At 42.2% G+C, this 22,197-nt stretch overlaps 1 long non-coding RNA gene across 3 annotated transcripts in view; it reads right to left on the reverse strand.

Annotated features, from left to right (window-relative positions):
• LOC309807699 overlaps positions 1–22,197 on the reverse strand; it is a 69,939-nt gene that overhangs the window by 20,787 nt on the left and 26,955 nt on the right. For 2 of the 3 annotated variants that reach the window (XR_014294633.1, XR_014294634.1), the window contains exon 2: positions 8,362–8,426. This is a non-coding gene — a long non-coding RNA (uncharacterized lncRNA). Of the gene's footprint in view, positions 1–220; positions 4,304–8,361; positions 8,427–22,197 lie in introns of those variants that run through there. The other variant, XR_014294635.1, reaches the window with a different exon arrangement.

Genomic DNA, 22,197 nt, shown 5'->3' on the forward strand with positions numbered 1-22,197 from the left:
CTTTGTTTAACAGCCAAGAGACGATTATTTTGTCTTGGCTGTTTTTTCGGCCTCGCCACGCAACTTGCAGGATCTTAGTTCCCTGATCAGGGATCGAAAACAGGCCTCTAGCAGTGGAAGCGCAGAATCCTAACCGCTGAAGTGCCAGGGAGTTCCTGACAGTAGACTTTAAAAAAAAAAAAAAAAAAACAGACCAAAAGGAACACAGTTTTAAGGAAGCTTAACTTTCTCAGAAATGCAGAAATTTTGTTGTGCATTTATTTTCTTTCTTTTTTTTCCCCCAATACATTTATTTATATATTTATTTATTTTTGTCTGCGTTGGGTCTTCCTTGTTGCACGTGGGCTTTCTCTAGTTGCAGTGGAGAGGGGGCGACTCTTCATTGCGGTGCGTCGGCGTCTCCATGCGGTGGCTTCTCTTGTTCCGGAGCATGGGATCTAGGCACGTCGATTCCAGTAGTTGTGGCTCACGGGCTCTAGAGGTTTTTTATGTTTTGCAAGTATTCATCAAATGTTTATTGCTTGAATGAATGACAAATAATTTCTTCCAACAATCTTCAAACTGCTTAACACTATGACAATATTTAGCGTTTCAAATTTCACGTGACCTTAGTCTTTCCGTGCTCTAGTTTCTAAAAGCACGTGGGATCTTCCCGGACCAGGGCTTGAACCAGTGTGCCCTGCACTGGCGGGCGGATTCTTCACCAAGGAGCCACCAGGGAAGTCCCTGTGCATTTATTTTCAAAAAAATAATAAGGCCGGATGAATTCAGAACTAGGTGCAGAAACCTCTTCCAGTGAGATACAGAATCTCTGCTGTTTAGGCAGATTTAGAGAACAACTTTTCCAACCACTTATTAAAGAGACCAATACTCCATGAAAAAAATTTATCATTTGTACAGAGAGAAAACCAAACTCCAGCTTTGCATCAATATAATATTTGCTACTAAGAGAACCATAAGCTCTTTTTTGAAAATCTCTGGAATAAACATCAAAACTGAGCTGCCTTCGGCTCAGACAAATAAAATTCCCTTTCTACCCGTCTCCTACAACTTTCTATACCCATTCAGGTTGTGTCCTTCACTATCCTCTTTCTGGTGCTGGAACAATCAGTCATTTTACTTTAGGACCAAACGATTTTTGTTCCTGTTAATAAACAAAACTACATCGCATTATCTTGCATACAAAGTTGTACCTCTCGGTTGCTGGAACCAAGCAGGACCATGCAGGGCCCTTCCATGTCCCCTGCCTCTTGTCTGTAAAATAGCTGCAGTCTCCCAGGCCTCCCCTGAGTCACCAAAGAACAGGTTCAAGCAGTTACTGATTAGGACAACAGCAGTCACAGAATCTTTAGTTCCTCCCGAAGGACATAAGTAACAGTGTCAGACACACACTCCTAACTTGTTTTGCAGATACTAAAACCACTACAAGAGGAGAAAGCTAACTGTATGATGACCAGACTGGAGCTATGACACAAGCTGCTCCATCTTGAGCAGACCTGAACCGATGGCTTACACAATTCCAGGAACTGGCCTCAAGGAAATGGGAACAAACCAACACTGGAATTGAAGATTAACTGTGCCTGAAACAATCAACATGACACTGACCACACCGCTGCATGACCAATTTCAAGAGGATGGTCAGAGCTGACTGTGCTACTCTGCACGGAGCCCCCACCGGCACAGCCCAGAGACTTCCCGTCTTTTCCCTATCAACCCCTTTTCCCTCTCATTGGCAACTGGGAGATGGTATTGGGGACACTAGCCCACCATCTTCCCAGGTTGCCAGCTTCCTGAATAAAGCATCTTTCTTCTTCCACCAACCCTTGTCTCTGGAACACTGACTTCTGAGCGATGAGCAGCTGAACCTGAGTTCTGTTCCAGCCGATAACATCACTATGGGTCAAGCCTCATTCATAGTAATATTAATACTAACTTTGAACCAAAGTTACTTCCATTTCACAAAGGAAACTAGGAGTGAATGATTGACAACTGCCCATCACACATCAGCATTTCAGGCTAGCACAGCTCATGAACACACATAACACAACTTTACACAGCCACAAACATCCCTTACACAACTTATTCAAGTGGCAGAGACAAACACATTCATTAACACACCCACAGACAGAGCCTCTAGGTAACAAGTAAACATATGCAGCAAGAGCATATAACTTGAGATTATGCTTAGTAATCAATGCCTCAGGTTTCTGTCTTGCTTACAAATGACCTCGGTATCCAATGATTATCCAGTAAGTAACACAATTTAGTATCAGTTCAAGGGTTTACGTAAACTGAAGATCTGGGAATTTATCGACAAGCTAACACAGTAGAAAACATAGTTACTGTTGAAAGAAAGTCTGTCAGAATAAAAACTAAATGTGGTTAAACACAAACTTACAGTTTTCATAACCTTAAACATTAAGTAGAAGTAATATGAGCTTAGTTGATGGGCACACCTATATAAATTTAGGAAGAACACACCCAAGTAGAATTGTTTTAAATGTATGCCTAATACTGATAAATAAGATACGAATAACTTTTTATTAAACCAAAAATATTAAACTAGCTTCATGTGTCAAAGATTTACCTAAATTATGTAAACTTGAAGTCTTTAAATTTCTGAGTTGATTTTTTTTTTTTTTTTGGCTGCACCGAGGGGCTTGCTGGATCTTAGGTTCCTGACCAGGGACTGAACCTGGACCCTGGCAGTGAAAGCACCGAGTCCTAACCACTGGACCGCTGGGGAATTCCCTGACTTGATTTCAATAAGAATATTTTTCTAGCACATTTAAAGTATTAGAAGTTCTAATTCCTTTCTCTCTGAGAATTTTAGGGATATATAATTTTTATAAGCACATTTGTATCTTTGTAAGCCAATCAGGACAGAAACCCTTTAATTTAACAGACTCTACAATCTACTTTAATAGATCCAGAAGTAGGAAAACATTACATACTCGCACTGTCAGAGGTAAAGACCTTTTTGAATTACAGACACACAGACATACAGAGAAATGGAACTTTTACCTGCAGTTTTAAGTCTTAGACTTGGGTCAGGAATAAACACTCACCAGTCTAGATATTAAAGAGCCGTTCTCATCCCATTGGGCAAGAGATTCTTCATTGATTTGAGCTTGTCAAAGTAGACAAATAGACAAACAGAAAAGACTAAGAAAAGACTAACAAACTAGATCCTCTGTTACCTCTCACCTAACTGAGATTAGTTCTGTAGAAACTTCATCCCTTTAGAGACCATCAAGTCTTCAAACGACAGAGCCAAACTCAGAATCACTGCTGCCACAAATGGGGAACCACTTCGCTGGAATCTGAAAACAAAGGAGAAACACAAAAGTAATAGAAGGGGAAACTAAAGAAACAGAAAGTGAGCCAAGTTCAAAGGCTGCTTGGGTTCACCCCTGGGAGAGGAGACAAGATGTACCTGGGCTTCACTGGCTCATGAAATACACCACTTGTTGCTGGGCTTTTACAGCTTTATTTACGTAGAACTGATATACAAAATCTAGCCCATGTTTAATGTATATAACTTGATGAGTTTGGACATATGCACACACCTGTGATACCATCACCACCATCACGGTAATATACTCATCACTTCCAAAAGATTCCTTCTATCCCTCTGTGTGTGTGTATGTGCGTTAGAAAGATGTAACACAGCACCAGGTACATGAAAAGGTGCTCAACGTCACTAATCATCTGGGAAATGCAAATCAAAATCATCATGAGATACTACCTCACATCTGTTAGAATGCCTACAATTTTTTATTTTTTTTTAAAGATGAGAGTTGTCAAGGTGGTAGAGAAATCGTAACCCTTGCATATTGTACGCAGGAATGTAACATTGTGCAGGCACTGTGGAAAACAGTATGGAGTTTTCTCAAAATCTTTTAAATAAAAATTCCATATGATCCAGCAATCCCACTTCTGGGTACACAGGCCCAGCTCAGAGACACTGCAGCTTCAGTTCCAGAACACTGCAATGAAGCCAATACCGCCATAAAGCGAGTCACATGAAATTTCTGGTGTACCCGTGCATGAAAAGCTTCTGTTTACACTATACTGTAGTCTGTTAAGTGTGCGACAGCCTTGTGTCTAAACAAACAATGTACATACCTTTATTGAAATATACTCTGGGGAAGAGAAATATAGATCAATGGAACAGGATAGAAAGCCCAGAGATAAGCCCACGCACATATGCTCACCTTAGCTTTGATGAAGGAGGCAAGAATATACAATGGAGAAAAGACAGCCTCTTCAATAAGTGGCGCTGGGAAAACTGGACAGCTACCTGTAAAAGAATGAAATGAGAACACTACCTAACACCATAACACAAAAATAAACTCAAAATGGATTGAAGACCTAAAGGTAAGGCCAGACACTGTCTAACTCACAGAGGAAAACACAGGCAGAACACTCTATGACATAAATCACAGCAAGATCCTTTTGGACCCACCTCCTAGAGAAATGGAAATAAAGACAAAAATAAACACGTGGGACCTAATGAAACTTCAAAGCTTTTGCACAGCAAAGGAAACCATAAACAAGACCAAAAGACAACCCTCAGAATGGGAGAAAATATTTGCAAATGAAGCAACTGACAAAGGATTAATCTCCAAAATTTATAAGCAGCTCATGCAGCTCAATAACAAAAAAACAAACAACCCAATCCAAAAATGGGCAGAAGACCTAAATAGACATTTCTCCACAGAAGATATACAGACTGCCAACAAACACATGAAAGGATGCTCAACATCTTTACTCATTAGAGAAATACAAATCAAAACTACAATGAGATATCATCTCACACCAGTCAGAATGGCCATCATCAAAAAATCTAGAAACAATAAATGCTGGAGAGGGTGTGGAAAAAAGGGAACACTCTTGCACTGCTGGTGGGAATGTGAATTGGTACAGCCACTATGGAGAACGGTATGGAGGTTCCTTAAAAAACTACAAATAGAACTACCATATGACCCAGCAATCCCACTACTGGGCATATACCCTGAGAAAACCATAATTCAAAAAGAGACGTGTACCAAAATGTTCATAGCAGCCCTATTTACAATAGCCCGGAGATGGAAACAACCTAAGTGTCCATCATCGGATGAATGGGTAAAGAAGATGTGGCACATATATACAATGGAATATTACTCAGCCATAAAAAGAAATGAAATTGAGCTATTTGTAATGAGGTGGATAGACCTAGAGTCTGTCATACAGAGTGAAGTAAGTCAGAAAGAGAAAGACAAATACTGTATGCTAACACATATATATGGAATTTAAGAAAAAAAAATGTCATGAAGAACATAGGGGTAAGACAGGAATAAAGACACAGACCTACTAGAGAATGGACTTGAGGATATGGGGAGGGGGAAGGGTAAGCTGTGACAAAGTGAAAGAGCGGCATGGACATATATACACTACCAAACGTGAGGTAGATAGCTAGTGGGAAGCAGCCGCATAGCACAGGGAGATCAGCTCGGTACTTTGTGACCGCCTGGAGGGGTGGGATAGGGAGGGTGGGAGGGAGACGCAAAAGGGAGGGGATATGCAAACATATGTATATGTATAACTGATTAAATTTGTTATAAAGCAAAAAAATAAAATAAGTTAAAAAAAAAAAAAAAAAAAAGAATCCACCTGCCAATAGTGGGCACACGGGTTGGAACCCTGGTCCGGGAAGATCCCACGTGCTGCGGAGCAACTAAGCTCATGCGCCACAACTACTGAGCCTGCACTCTAGAGCCTGCGCACCACAACTACTGAGCCCGGGACCCGCAACTACTGAAGCCCACATGCCTAGAAGCCATGCTCCACAATAAGAGAAGCCACCGCAATGAGAAGCCCGCGCACCACCACGAAGAGTAGCGCCCGCTCGCCGCAACTAGAGAACAAAGCCCGCGCGCAGCAACAGAGACCCAACGCAGCTGAAACTGAATAAGTTAAATAGTAAACAAATAAAAAATTAACATGAATAAATAAATAAATAAAAGCAGGCTCTGCTTTGTCAGCACTCTGGAGTTCCCTACGTATCGACGGGCAGGATTCCCGTCCTCTCCTGTAATTACGTCTGTGAAGTGCCTTTCCCGAGGAGAACAGAAGCTCCTGGAAGCAGGGAATTGCGTCTTAAGATCACATGCAGAAACTGAAGACATTTGATGCTTATGTCAAGGATAAAAGACACAACACTAGATGGTGTGAAGGGTCCTCGAGGCCAAGAGCCAGGCAAGCAGGACACTTCCTCTGGGGACCCTTCCATCAGCAGAGAAGAAAATGTCCATGGCCAGAACTGGCACTCAATTCGCTTGGAGCCGAGAAGCACCCATGTAATTACACAGGCTCCCCAGAGAGTAATTACTCCCGCATTTAAGAAAGGAGACGGCTTTTCAGGCAGGGAGGCAAGTGCAGTCTTCCCAGCTGGACGCACTGTGTGCTGATGGTCACGACGGAGCTGGGCCCCCGAGCTCTGCTCTCCCCTCAAACCCCCAACCTCACCCTCACCCTCAGCTGAGGAGCTGCTTCCCTGAGAACACAGAAGCCATCGGAGGGCTTCCCCACCTGCAACCCTGCTCAGCCATCCCCTCCCCACTCCAGGACCACGGGCAGCAGCTCTCCCCTCCCCCACACGCATCTACTGGATCATTCCCACTGTTATTTCTCTCATCACAACACAACACAACACAACACAACATCCTCCCCGGACCTCAGCTCCTACCCCAGCTACTGTCCAGTTTCTATTTTCCCCGTCACAGCAAAATGTCTTGAAAAAGTTGGGACCAGAACAAACCCAGTTCTCCCACTCCTCTCTCCTAAGCCTCTCCGATCAGGATTTTACCCCACAGATCCATCCAAACGCATCATCGGCGAGCTACGACCTCCCCCCAGTGCTGGGCTCGATGGTTCATGGCTCCGCGGAACGGCAACCTCGTTTGTCCAGTCACCCAGGGAACCTCTAAAGTGCTTCCCACATGCAGACAAAATGCTGTGATTAATATTTTAGGAGAAATACTCAGCGTGGAGAATACACTTGAGCTGCTGGACGAAAGAGGTAGCGGCACAGAAGAAAAGTTTCTGTAACTACAGGAATGAAAAGATAAGCTGTTTTAATGGTAGCAAGTATGGGATGAAGGAGAACAAATAAAAAACATTTAGAATACGACATTAACAAGCCTCACACTACAACGTGGTAACAGAGGATGGAGAAGGACTTTACAATGAACTCATTTTTCTGGGCAGGTGACAGGCTGGATGATGCAACGATGAGCCACCAGAGACAACAGGACAAGGCAAGGGGCAGGGGAGCTGTAAATAATCATTTCTGGATCTACTGGATCTAGTAATTCGAGGTGCCCTTTGGACAAACTCCATAGAGATGCTGGCAAGTGGCTGGACAGAGGCATCTATCTGGTCCAGGTGGGAGAACTGACAGAGTTGGAGGTGAAAAGCACCAGAGGGTGAGATCAGACGGGTTGAAGAGTCATGAACCAAGGGGGAAAAGACAACACACAAAGAGGGCGGAAGAAAGAATCAGTCAGGAAGACAGCAAGGAGAGATCTGTCACAGAAACCAACAGAGCAGACTCTGCAGATGGCAAGGCGACAGTGGTCTGAGGTGACGACTGGCAAATCTCCACTGCTTTGTATGCTGGATGCCAGGTCACCTCAACCGGATCAGGTTCCATGGAGGGGCAGAACCAAGACCGCAGGCTGCACGATACAATTCAGCTGGGAAACAAGAATCTTTGCCAGAGACCTCACTGCATGGTGTGTAACGCGACCCTCTGAGATTGTAAGAGACAAAGAGGGAAATTTACTGGAAGGGTGACAAGGCTGTTCTTCCAGATGATCCTCATTGCATCCCTCGACTGAGCACTGGAAACAATGTACCTATGTGACAACGGTGTTCTACTGAACAGACAAGTTATATGCACTGAGTGCTCCCTGGACAGCACGCTCTCAGCTTACAGGAAGTACAAGGAAGGCACCAACGTCAACACGTTAGGGGCTGTCACTCAGGAAGGCTCGCGGCCTACAGCGGGATCCTCAAGGAAACCTTTTAACGCTCGAGAACAAAAGTGCTTCGGCAGGACAATGTAAGTCAAGCAAGGGATGGTGTTTTGCCACAAATGTCAAGAACACGAGGCTTGTACTGTGGCTCTGAGAGGATCCTGGGATCTACACGTAGAACTTGCCAGAAACACTTGGTACTGACCTGCTCCTCTACACTTTGTCTAACCACATCTTTTACCTACTCCTACTTTCCCATTTTAACTTTTGAACTATTCGCCTCCCAAGGTGTTATCACAAAAGAACAGCAGCAGGTAAACACATAAACAGCAAAACTCACCAGAGGCTGATTCATTTTCCGCTGCTCTTGGAACAACGTGCAGGACTGTGACAGTGGAGGCGGACCTGGAGAAGGAAAACGCAGGCAGTGAAGCTACGACTGAAGCGGCTCGGGGTGCACGAGCACCCGCCCCGCGCTCCACAAGAGACACCTGTGGGAGACCCGTCCTTTCACCTTCAGAAGGGCCTGTGAGAATAAGGAGGGAGCAACCACCCTCAGGTCTGTAGCTCCCACGTGACTCTGGTACCTGAGGGGATACTTTATTTTTCCATAGTGAGTGTACACTGAATCCTATTAAAATAAACCTCCATCATTAAATATGAAATTTAAAAACGCTTATAGTTTACCTCTTCTCAGTCTGTTAACAACTTAGATCAGAACATCCACAGGATACCCAGAATAAAGGGACACACTCAGGTGCGCTTGTCTTGCAATGATTTGTACAAACTTTACAAACTTAAGTGCGACGCTCAAAAACATCTTTTATTAAAACTGACTTTAAGTGGACAGAACACCTGCCCTAGGAGTTTGGAGTCCTGTGAGCGACCCCACGTGCACACCCGGTGAGGGTCTAGGACAAGTCATCTCCCTCCTCAGGCCCCATCGCTTCCTTCCTCACCCGAGGCAGCAGGACAGAAGCCCTGCAGACTCATCCTGCACTGATTACACTGGGCGACTCCACAGGGCACAACCCAGGGGGGCGGCGGACGCTTACATTAGACAACCAAGGTGCTGACGCGCCTTGAGACACACGTGCGAGATGCCCAGACGGCGACAGGAGCGGGAGGAGGAGGAGGATCGGGGTTGGACGGAGGGGAGGACGCGGCACGTCCCGGCCGAGCCTGTGGACCCTGCTCCACCAGGACACCCGGAGCTCACAAGTCCCAGGGGAGCCCCATCCGGAGCAGCCAGCCCTGTCCTCCAGCCCAGCCCCTCCACCTCCAGGAAGCAGTCAAACCCTCCCGGTGGCTCTACTGCGGGCCCTGGGGCGGGCAAAGCCAAGCCCCGCTCTCCAAGCCGCGGTCTCGCAAGCCCTGCTCTCCAAGGGCCGCAGGCTCCACAACCGCCTGCAGGCCTGCAGACGCAACACCTACCCCGTCGGGACTCACTCACCAGCCCCGGGCTCCCAAGGCTCCGGTCCGGGGGCTGCTCCTCGGGCGTGCTCCTCTCTCCGGGGTCTCTATTTTTAAAATATTTGTAAGTAACCCATTTTGTAGAAAACACCTATCTTTCATCATAAGAATTATCACACTTTATACTTTCATTCCAGCCTAACTTTTATACTCTATTTTCTACCATTTGGCAACTTATACCCTATGCTCTAGTCAAAAAGAATCTCATTTACAGTCACTTACATATATTGTGTTGGTTCTCAAGTCCAGGATGTTCCTTCTGCCTGGTATGCCCCGACCTTCTCTCCACGTGGAACATTCCTACTGACGTTCAAAACCTAATTCCAAGACCCCTCATTGTTGGCATTCTCTTTAATATCCCCTAGAAGGGTTACTGACTCCAAGTTCTGTTTTACAAATTTATATTTTTATGATCTATTTATTTAATAGCCTATCCCTACTCGATTGTAATGCATTGTTCATGCATCTCTCACACTCTCTTTTGAGTTCCTCTGGCCTTTTTCTTTTATCTCTTACCCATAAGCACAGTGTTTGCCCCATAGTACGTGCTCAACGTGTTGGCTGAGAGAAAAAAGACACCTTTTAGCTCTAATCATTTGTGAAATTTCATTTAAAATGACATCAGATTACCCTTTGTTTCCTAACTTAATTTCTGGTACTATAGAATGTACACTCAGAACATCGTCAGTGGCCTACAGAAACAGTGTTCTCACTGGACTTCATGCATATAGTCAACCCCCTTATAACTTTCTCTGGCATACAACTGCCAGACATGTTATTAAGGAAAAAAAAAAAAAAAAAGATGTACCAACCCCTCACCTATTAGAAAACTTCCAGAAGCTCTCCATTCCTTATGGTATCTTTTCTACTTGATTTTTCAAATACCTCTGTCTTACTTCAACTATTCAGAACTGCCTTTTCCACCTTTGGCTTTCATTTTCAATTTCATTCATATCATTACCTGCACTTACCCATAGAACCTAAGCATATTTCAGTTTCTTATGCAAGTTTCCTCACTAGAGGTCAAAGGGGCAAGGACTATTGTGATAAAATATTAAATAAATAGACGATAGAACTTTGTTCTATTGGTCTGGGAAAATTACTACCTGAAACAAAATAATTCTGGAAACTGAAGGGATCAGACCAGTCAGCTTTGTTTACTTCAGACTCAAATCAATGTCTTGTCTTTACCTGAGCTCTGGTTACATTTAGAAAAAAGTACTGTAAATACAGTGAATGAGCAAGGCCACTACCTGAGACGTGTCTGGGTCCTTAGTATAGTAACTGGGGGAATGGTAAGCGTTGGTCAATGTTTGCTGATTGATGACTCAATACATCTGGTTAAGCCTCACCATCAGAATTCCAGATTTTTTAACAAGCTTCTCAGTCTTTTCAACCCAAAGAAAAAACTAAAGAAAACCAGATGACAAGAATTTCAAATTGTAAAATATCCTGGTTGTCAAATTTAAATAGGGATATCCTGTGCAATGGAGAGGCTGGCTGGTGCCAATTTCACATTTTGTTCTCTAGTGTCCGGACGAAGCCTGCTCTGCCAGTGAGCTGACAGGTCGAGAGCACTCCAGCTTCCACAGACACCCGAGAACTTTCTATTTTTCATGGTGTTCCTGCCTTACCTAAGGGAAGGACTATATTCACAATGAAAAGAGTTATGATTAATCACCAATAGAGAGATTCTTCCACTTTCTGGGTGCTCACGTTGAAAGTCTGGTATAGTCAACACTCCCTCTAACATAGATCGTGTATTGAAATGAGAAAACTATCACCTAATATGGCCAGAGAGATGAAGGGACTTGGCCCAGCTGAGCCCAGGAGACACCTCTAATTCAAAACCTCAACCATTAACATAGTGATTGTGATCAAGGGGACTTACAGGACATAAGAGATTCAAAAAGCATATCAATCCACCTCCGGCAACACTGCCAGTTTAAAAGAATGATTAACCTTCTCTCCCACTTGATTCAACCTGGCTATGTATTATACCACTCTAAATGCTAGCAGACTCTATGCTTATGGCTTCCATTAGGTAGCACTTAGTATACACGAAAACTTTCTTCAAGAAGTAATTACTTTTGAAACCATAAACGTTTCAGTTGGGAAAAGAGAAAAAGAAAGGAGGTGCAAGTAAAGGGAACTAGGAAAAAATAAGAAAATACCCTCAAATATAAACATGTTCATTCAAAAAATAATTTAAAGGGGATTTAAACGATACTAGGTGAGCATTTATTCTGTTTCTGCTTTAAATAAAGCATTCTGTTCTATTTGTTAGGTGTTGTACTTGTTTAGTATCTAATGTCTGTTAAAAACCTCTCGAAAGAGATGTATTCATTCTGGTATCCTAAGCACCTATCTGGATGAACAGCACAAGCAATGGGAAGTCATGGGGCATAATGGACCTTGCAAAGGCTCTGGAATCCATCTCTTACTTATGGTCTTTGAGACTCAGGCTCCTCCTCTATGTAGTGTTCATAAAACTTAGTGGAGATAGAACACTAGGGACACAGAAGGTCAAAGCAGGTATTTACTACGACTTTTCAAATATCTTCCTTTAGGAAAACAAATATATTTTATTTGCAATGAGGCTTTCTTGTGAATTTTATTCTTCTAAAGAAAAACATTTTTAGTGAACAATTGATTCGTTTGCCTCCCTGTGCTACTTTATTGACAATACTCAGGTAGGGGTGGTTTTCTCTCAAGCAGTTACCTCCATGTGATTTGTATTTCAGACCTTCCTAAAAGCATGTTTTCCTGCTCTTTCTTTCCACCCCATCCCAGCTCTGCTTAAAATATTGTGATCCTCTATTAAAATGCACAGAACCCTATAAGGAGAAGCAAAATGTTTGTCACTGCCAGCTCTGGTATGCATATATCAGAGAATAAATTATAACTGATGAAGACAGAAATGGGACCCATATCTGACTGACTTCAGAAACCAGAAGTGTAGGGCTTCCCTGGTGGCGCAGTGGTTGAGAGTCCGCCTGCCGATGCAGGGGACACGGGTTCGTGCCCCGGTCCGGGAAGATCCCACATGCCGTGGAGCGGCAAGGCATGTGAGCCATGGCCGCTGAGCCTGAGCATCCGGAGCCTGCGCTCCGCAACGGGAGAGGCCACAACAGTGAGAGGCCCGCATACAGCAAAAAAAAAAAAAAAAAAAAAAAAAGAAACCAGAAGCGTAGCTACTACAAGCTGATGAATTGGAACTCAGATCAAGGCCTAGAGTGGAGAGGAGTCTTCTGATCAGAAGGGGAAAGTAAACAAAGGGCAGCGTTTAATTATTTAATAATAAGTAAGAGAATGACTATGGTGTTTTTACAGAACAGGATATAATATTGAAATAAAACCCCCCAAAGTGACACAGAAACATAATGCAATCCTCTTAAGCTACAACCCTTCCTAAACCAAACCATACCATTCTCTTCACACAGCCTGGAAAGTCAAAAGAAAGGGGATACTGATCTGCATCACACTGGCATTAGAAGCAGATCTAGTTGTAATGAAGTTTTACTTCATGGACTGAAGTTTCCCCCCAAAAAGGGTAAGCTTTTTTCTCAAGAAACATCACTGTGTAATAATCAAGGAGCCAGGGATGGTGGTATTCATTGTTCTAAGTACAGGGATTTGTTTTGCAGAAAGAAGTACCAATCAGAAAGAGAACTGACCAATAATTACTTAACAAAACTGCTTCAGAAGTAGATTTCTAAATCTACTTTTAGATTGATAGTTAGAAACATCTTACTAAGTTTATTCATTTAGAGGAAATCTGTGCAAGCCTCTGAAACCAAGAGGTATTGTATCAAAAGAGATAAGGTCACTAGACACTTATGTAAGAGCTACTTCTTCCTCAAATGGCCACCATATAGTCATTTCTGACTATTACATTACCAAGAAGTAACAATGCACCTTTAGGAAACTAGTATGAAAGAAAAACATAATAAAATTTTTTGCAGGTGACTCTTTGATCTCATAGGTGTGTGTTAATTTTCCAAAGTTGGGACTGGATCCCGCCTTTACAAAATGCTCCTTGAAATATCGCATTGAAAATCTTCTCTTTTACTCCTTATTGTAAACACTGTATATGTTTTTAAGAAGACCAATAAAAAATATGGACTATGGGGCTGCCCTGGTGGCGCAGTGGTTGAGAGTCTGCCTGCCGATGCAGGGGACACGGGTTCGTGCCCCAGTCCAGGAATATCCCACATGCCACGGAGCGGCTGGGCCTGTGAGCCAGGGCCGCTGAGCCTGCGCGTGCGGAGCCTGTGCTCTGCAACAGGAAGTGCCACAGCAGTGACAGGCACGCGTACCGCAAAAAAAAAAATATATATATATATATATATGTGTGTGTGTATATATATATATATATATATATATATATATATATATATACACGTATATATATACGGACTATGAAATTATTTTTCCAGTAGTGAAATTATGGAGAATATGACTTGCATTTCTACTGTATTCCCGCAAAAAGAGGAAGTCCTTTTCCACAAAGACTGTCATCAATGTTAACTCTGGGAGCAAAGTATTTGTAGCTGTCTCATGCTTTGTGGTGAGAGACTCTCACTTTTCCCCGTCTCTATTGTGGAAAACAGGGCACACTTTGGGCTGAGAATTCATGCTGTGGTCGGAAAAGAAAGAAACGAAAACTACCCTCATTAACACTGCTCTTTAACAAGTTCAGCAAATGGGCCTCAGGCATTCTAAACAGCAGCAATTAAAAAATAACTTTAGATTTCATACATTTCTTCCAGTAGGATGAAAAGCTGAGGTATGTTAACTTTAATTTTATGGTTTGGGTGAATACAGAGTTCGATTACTCCCTGTCAAAGCAGAAATCAGCCTTTTACAGGGAGTAAGTGCTAATTAAGCAAAACAGAGTAAGCATGTTATATGAAGTATATTTGATTCTTTCCTGTGCACTGTGGCTGCACAAGCTCTAACCAGTTTCCGTAGGGACCATCAATGCTCCCTAAGAATGCCAATGCAGTGTTCCGTCCAGTTAGTGGGGTGCAGAGACCACTCAGAATGCTGATGCTTTCCACAAAGGAGATGGGGCTAGGGAGGCAAATGCAATCAGGGAGTATTACCTCTGTCTTGTGTGCCTGCTACAAAACAGTGTCCTCTCAAGACTACTCTATCCCTTCTTTGCTTTATACGTGTATGTGTAAGTCTGTGTATGTAAGCTTTACAAGTCTCTCATAAGAGAAAACTAAAAATGCCCAGGAAAAAGACAAAACTGCTTCAACAGAGAAAGGTCTCTCTGTTCCAGTTGAAGAGGATATAGAGTTAATAACAGGAAATATCCATCCCCTGAAACTGTAGGAAACATGGATGCTTCCACAATTTATTCAAGGTCTCACTGACCAGGCTGTAATTTTAATTATTATTTCTTATGATTATGGTAGATAAAAAGTCTCAGTAGTATGCTAAAACTCTTGAACACTTGTTGACCTTTTTTCTTGATAGCTTTCCTCCTGCCAGGCTCCAGCCAACAGTAGCAGTAACAGATATCCAGATCTTAAGAGGATAGAAGTATAATGGTGCACTGAATATGGAAAGGAAGAACCAGTAGTGGTTCCTATACATTCATAACGCGAATCAGCATCAAACTAAGGAAAAAAGCTTCCCCAAGAAGAAGTTGACAGCAAATAGTTTCGCCTCTTAATGCACTGAGGAAACAACTTTGAAGTTATCCGTAGCCACCGCTTCTGAAGCGACCAGTAGCTTTGCGACTATTACTTTACTTGTATTAGATTAATTTATATTAGAGTTTATTTAATGTAATTGCTCACAAATTTTAAACCATTTTGTAGAGTAGTGTTCTGTATCTGTTTAAATGAAATGCTTTCCTAAGCTCAAGATCAGTGTTTTTATGTTGTGTAAATTATGAAATTACTGTGGAATATCTGGTAAACTTGATAGGAAACCCCAGATGTCAGCACTTTGCTGGGCAAGATTTAAAGTGGCCCACACCACTAACCCTCATCAGGAGCAGTAGCAGTGGGCTAAGTCATAAGGGCACACCCATCCATTACATTCACCCAGGATACCGTGAGTGAGAATCAAAGGGCAGTGAGACAGAGACCTCTATGCTCAGATTCCACTGCCAAGAAATGGCCTAAGTCAGCTCTTGTTGTTGAAGAAAATAACCCTTTAGGAATCAGACTGAATCCTATTTTAAGTTTTAGAGGAGGAAGGATACTATTTAAACATTAATGAAATGTGCCTCTCTTTTTTTATCAGCATAGAAATTTATTTCAATTCAAAAGAATATGGTTATATTTAGCATAGTGTAATAATTATCTAAAGCACGTATCATCGCTGGCTCTGAAACAGTTCTAAAGATGTCATTCTTTTGAAGTAAAAAATATGCAGTAAAAATGTACAAGGAAGCAAAAATATGAAAAAAACAGTTTGCTGAGTATGGGAAGTTGTTACAAGAGGGGCACACCAAGATAATTGTAAGAGTCCAAATTACATAACGTGCAGCAAGGAGTTCTCTTGCTTTAACAACTCCTAGAAAATAAACCAGTAATCTCAATGCAAGAATATCACCACTGGGATAACAGGACAAATTTTCTGAGGCACACAGGTAGTAATTCACTATACTTCCCCTTTCTCTAATACCTTTTCTCACACCAATTTCTTTTCTTTCCTCGAGGATAGATTTTATCCTGTTGAAAACAATTTTAGTTTTATTTGTAAAGTGGAGTAAATAATATCCTGAGTGAAGTAGGCAGCGTTTTAGCTGAAGATGCTCAGGAATCAAACTTTTGAAAAAGGCCAATCAGCTAGCTAGCTAGCAGTTACCATCAGTGGCTTGCAGAAAAAAAAATTACAGATGATATGTTTGTTAAATAGATAAAAAGAATAAGCAGTTTAAAATGGGTGAAAAATCCCAGGATCTATTGTGACCTAGACCAGAGGTCCCTAACCTTTTTGGAACCAGGGACCGGTTTCCTGGAAGCAAATTTTTCCAGGGAGGGGAGGCGGGGTGTGTGGGGTTCAGGCGGTAATGTGAGCCATAGGGAGCGGCAGATGAAGCTTATAGCTGGCTTGCTTGCGACTCACCTCCTGCTGTGCAGACCAGTTCCTAAGAGGCTGTGGACTGGTACCCGTCCGAGGCCAAGGGGTTGGGGACCCCTGACCTAGACACTCAAAAGCAGACAGTTGACCTTTGATTAAGCCCATTTTCCTGTGGAGTGAGCCATAAGGGGCTCCAAGACACAGTTTGGTTTCAATGTTTCAGTGTTCACAGCCAGAGGGCAAACTCAGAATGTCTCCTCCTCTTGCAAAAACTGGACCACGAATGAGAAGTCTTTTTTAGAGTAGCCCTTCACGCACAACATCCCTGCAGATCTGATGGGCTTGACTGCCCAGAAGGATTGGGCTCTTCGTGCTGGTAGCAGAGCCTCATGCTAATCCCAGATCCTTAGCCATGAGTGTTGCTCCAAATCCACCCTGATAGTAATTAGCCAGGTGAACTCCATCCATCACCCCAGGTACAGGATTTTAAGTGTCACTTGAGCAACATCGTCCTAAGCTCGTATTTAGGATTTTAGCCAAGAGTTTTGGGTCAAGCCCTAACCTGAGTGCCAGATTCATAGCTTCAGCAGTTCCAATCCTACTAATAGCTAACAGCAAGTGTCTGCAGATCTACGAAGCCTGGCCAGTCCCAACAGCTCTACAATGCACCACATGGGAGCCCATGCACCACAGCAGCTCAACCCCTCCCATCCTAAATGTGAGGTTGCCAGACCGAGCTGTTCCCACACCACCAGAAACAGGGGCATCCGAGAAAACTGCTCCCATTTTCTCAACTTCTTTGGCCAATTCTCTCAAAACCATAGGGTCAACAGTACTGGAATCTATTAATAGTCTTTCTTCACTTTTTTTTGAATTCCATTTGCTTCAGTATAAGCTTCTAGCGCATTGATGCACTGTAATAATTCTGTCACCTTTTTCGGCTACATCCGCTGCAGAAGACACTACCGGGTCCACTTGCATCTAGCAGCTCTTTGCATGCATCAGGGAACACATCAGCAATAGTGAGTGGCTAGCCATGTTTCAAGAGCTCTTCTGCCATTGGATTCCCCACGTTGCCTACTCCAATGAATCCAACTGGAGTCTTGGAAGCTACTGACCTAGAACACAGCGCTGCAAGGCTGGCCACCGACGGCTGCTGTGGACGACTCCCTGTACCAGAGGCAGGAGGTGGCTCCACGGAGACGGAAGGAGGCTGACACGTTGCCCGCGCCCCTCCTTCCCACGGTGACCTCCTCGACTCCCGGCTCACCCACTGGCTGCTATAGGGTGCGTGGTGCGGAGGGCCGGCTCGGCTGTGGCGATTCTTAATACCTCTCTGGTACTAGGTTACACATACAATTTCACCTAGTGAGCGATTTAACAGAAGGAATTTTTTTCGACGGCATTTTTGTGGCACAGCAGATAGAAGCGAGGTCACTATTTCTTTGAAAAACTGAACTAAAAATGTATAGAAAGTCATGATTCATTCTACAAATATGCTGAGTCAAAGAAATGTGGAAATTGATGCGATGGAGGAAGAGCGCTAGACTTCCCTGATGCTCAACTGGGACCTTTCTTCTGGTGTCAGAACATGGTTGTGTAACTCCTTTAATCCCAGTGGATTTTCCAAAAATTCCAGAATCTTCAGATTTTGGTAGTCCCTGTTTACTGCCTTTGCCCCCGCATGCCAAACCCCCACCCCACCCCGCACACATTTATTTTTTGCCAGTTGTCCTCCGGGGGGCTTTTCTTTATATAGTCATTGCAGCAGTTTGTTAGACTACTGACCCCCAGTGAAAATGCCCCTCCCCCCCGTTTTCTCACCCTGTGTAGTTTTGTTCCACCTTGACCTGGGTTTGGTCACATGACTTGCTTTGGCCCAACGGCATATCAAGAGCTGAAGCTTGGAGAGTACTCGTGCTTTAGGGCTTGTCCTCATGGAAACCTGACATGTTAGGAAGCCTGGCTAACCTAGTGGAGAATAGGCCCAGGCCACAGCCAGCATCAATGGCCAGACATGTGAAAGCAACCAGCCCCAGTTCAGCAACCAGATGATGGCAGCCTCAGTAGTCACCTCAGGTGAAAGCAAGATAGATCCACCCAGGGGATCCCAGCCCATTCTGCTGATTCACAAATTGTGACGAGATAAAGTGCCTGCTGTTTTAAACCACCAAGCTTAGGAGTAGTTCATCACACAGGAAGAGATATAACTATCTTCACTGTTAGATTATCTTCCCATTTTATACCATGTTTCCCCTCAAACGACTGTTCCTTTATCCAAGATTCTAGAAAAGAAATAACAACTGATGACGCTGACAGAGCCTTAACATTTTTTAAAAGCTTTATAAACTTTTAAAATAACTATGTTAATAAAATCAATATTTATTTGATCACAAAATTATTTTCTTCAGTTGCCTTAAGAAGTAATGCAGACTTGTACTAAGTTTATAAATCTGGAGGCTCTAAAAATGTGTTATTCCTTGGATTCAAGTCCTAGTGTACTTTATGTGGGCATTCACGTTTGCAAAATGATTCCAGGAAATTTGCGATTTCATTTTACAACTTGGGCCTACGGAGTCTTATGATATTTTACCTGAGAAAAATAATACATTAATTCCACTTTCAGCTATTAAACCCATGGCTTCCTGTATTTTCTAAATTCCCTATCAGTAAAGAAGACTACATATAGCGTACAAGGCTGTCATGATTAGGAGGAAGGTAGTACAGAAAGAACCTGTCAAATTAGGCATTGCCCAGTCATGTCAGTATACTAACGTGGGAAGCCACAGGCAGCTTGAAGCCTGGAAAAAAGACAGATACAATGTAATGATTATCCTAAGGATCCGGATAATGATTCCTATGATTTTCTTTTAAATATTAATGGCAGAGGATTCTGGGGAAATGATGGTGGCTACAGAGAAGATTTTTATCCCTGAATATGCCACCCCTCCCCTAAATACACAAGCCCCCACCCCCACAAAGAAGAAAGAAAAGCATCTAGAATAGCAAGATCAAAAACCCACAGACAACATCTACAACAAGGTGTCCACATTAACTGCAACATATAGCCAGGTAGGAACAAATCAACAACAGGAAAAAGACCTACATATGTGTATCCCAAGGTGTGTGGGAGGAAGACAAGGGAAGGACTCTCTCTCTCTTTCAGGAGAGCCAAAGGTTACTATGGTTCAAGAACTCACTGAGATTGAAAAACTCACTGAGAACAGCGACAGAAACCGGCTTGCAGGCTCCACTTTGCAGCTGAGTGCAAGAACCTTGAAATGTTCTGAGGATGCCAAGTGTTCTGGGGTCTGTGAAACCTTGACACCTATCAAACCAAAGCACCATTCCAGAACAAACCCCCATACTCAACAAGGAAAAGAAAGAGGAGCCCTGGGTAAATGGGCAGAGGAGGGCCGAGGAGGAGGATTTGAGAAATTTTAAGGTCATTTTTAAAAATTATGTTGTGAAAATAATAGAAGATAGTGAGCCCTGGAGTTCTGAAGCTAGAAATTATATTCTGATCTATGATTCCCTCCTAAAGTGGAAACTTATTTCATTTAAAAATGAGTGACAGAAGAGTATTCCACTCACATCCTGTAGAAAATCAGTGAGAAAAAAAAAGAAAAAAGAGGGTGAAAAGAAAGTTCCAGCAAATCCTGAAAACGTGACAGAAAGACACGTCCACAGAACAAATGAAATTTATTGCCTGATATTGCGGAAAAAGTAAAAGAAATTTTAAAAGGAATAGAAACTGGTTTTAAGAAAAACATAAAAGAAATTAGAAAAAATCAGAAATGAAGTGATTGGAGAATAGCAAGATTTGAAAAGGTGAAAAAATTCAGTAAGTAATTTGTTTAAAAAAAAAACATGTCTCGAGAGAAGGTTAAACTAGAAGGAACACAAGTTTGAATAAACACAGTGGATAATGCCTCCTTGGAGAAATAGCTGATTTCAAATCCAGCATAAGAAACGAATTAGATGTTCCTGTTACACCTTGTCGTACAAGAGAGCTGGGAAGACTTCAAAGACTACTGTGGTTGTGTGCAAAGGACTCAGGAGCCAACTTGAACAGGATCCGTGAGCCTAAGAGGGGACAATCTCTGCATCGATATTTATAACAACCTCACTGAAAACAACAACAAAGAAAGAAAATACCTCATTAGTCATCTTTGGAAGCTACTTTGCAGTCAACCTTTCTCTCTCCTGTTTTTTCTTTTTTTTGTAAAACTGGTAAATAAAATAAAAGAAACATTTATTCTTCCTTTCCTAATTAAACTGTAACTCAGGGCAACCAAGTAGTTGATGAAATAATCTTCTAGCTAGTAAATGAATAATAATCTAATTAGTAGAATATCACCATTTGGTACCCTTAAGAAATTAATGGATCTAGACATTGATCATTAATGGCTGCAACATCACAGTAAGACAGACACTTTATAGTTCCTTTTGGAATTCATCAATATTATCTATGAAGTAAACTTGACAAAAAATCACACCTGAATTATGTCAGTGCTCTAGATCTATCTACCAACTGACAGTAAATACATGGGCCAAAGGAGCATGATAAATATATAAGCATAAAGGGGATGCAATCAGCATAATCCAGACAGTTGGGAACCCTACTGGATGAATGCTTTGAATTCAATGACAAATACTTGCAAGAAAAATGAACAAATTGAGTTCTTTTAAACCTATACTTTAAAAGAAATTGTGTTTGGATCAGCAATCAAATAAATAATGGTTATTAAAATAAAAATACATTTATAGGACAATCAAGGAAACATGAACTGACTGGCTATTTGTTGATATTAAGGAATTATTATTATTTGCGGATGTGTGATAATGACATAGTTGAGCTTAAAAAGGGCAGTTCCTGCATTTTAGAAATATGTATACTGACGTTTTCACTGAGAAAAAGAAATCTGGGATTTGCTTTAAAATTGCTGGGGATTATGGCGGTAGTATTCAGAGAGGGTGTAGAGAAAATGTATTGGCCTGAAATTGACATTTGATGAGAACAATTGATGAAAGTTTCTACTTCTTTCTTTTTACTTCTGTAGATGTTTGAAATTTTCCATACTAAAACATGTTTTATAAATGTAGATGGCTTGCAATTTGCTCTTCTGAGCTCTCAGAAGGCAAAAAGCCATTCTTAAATTAGGAGCTTTCTTCTCTAGCCAAGAATTCTAATGATAATTGTGTCCCAACTGGCCAGTGCACTCAGATTGCTCTGAGATCTGTTGGTGGAAGAAAATAAAGAAACTCTTTAGTCTTAGAAGAAAACAACAAAGAGTAAAGGCTGCTGCTAGGTCTAGGGCAATAGTGTAGTATCAGTATAAGGCAAAATATTAGTTCCTTCCAAAATCCACTTGTTACTACTGTGTATACTTTTGCAGCAAAATATCTTTTCTACATTGTCAGCATTAAAGTAAGTTTACTATTTAGGTGGCATTTAAATTATCATATGCTCAAAGCCTAGAAAGAATCCCCTAGGCTGAAGTGACATTAAATCTTATTTTGGCCATTGTAGTGTATTCTCCAGTCCTACTTGCTTTGTCTATAACTGTCCTAAAAAGGTGTGAGGAGATCTGCCAATATTAATGCCAGGATTCAAAATGAGTTCTTTGCAGCTTGCTTCCTTCAGGATCTTCTG

The sequence above is a fragment of the Mesoplodon mirus genome, assembly GCF_964341445.2.
Source record: "Mesoplodon mirus genome assembly, chromosome: 7".
NCBI classification, from domain to species: Eukaryota; Metazoa; Chordata; class Mammalia; order Artiodactyla; family Ziphiidae; genus Mesoplodon; species Mesoplodon mirus.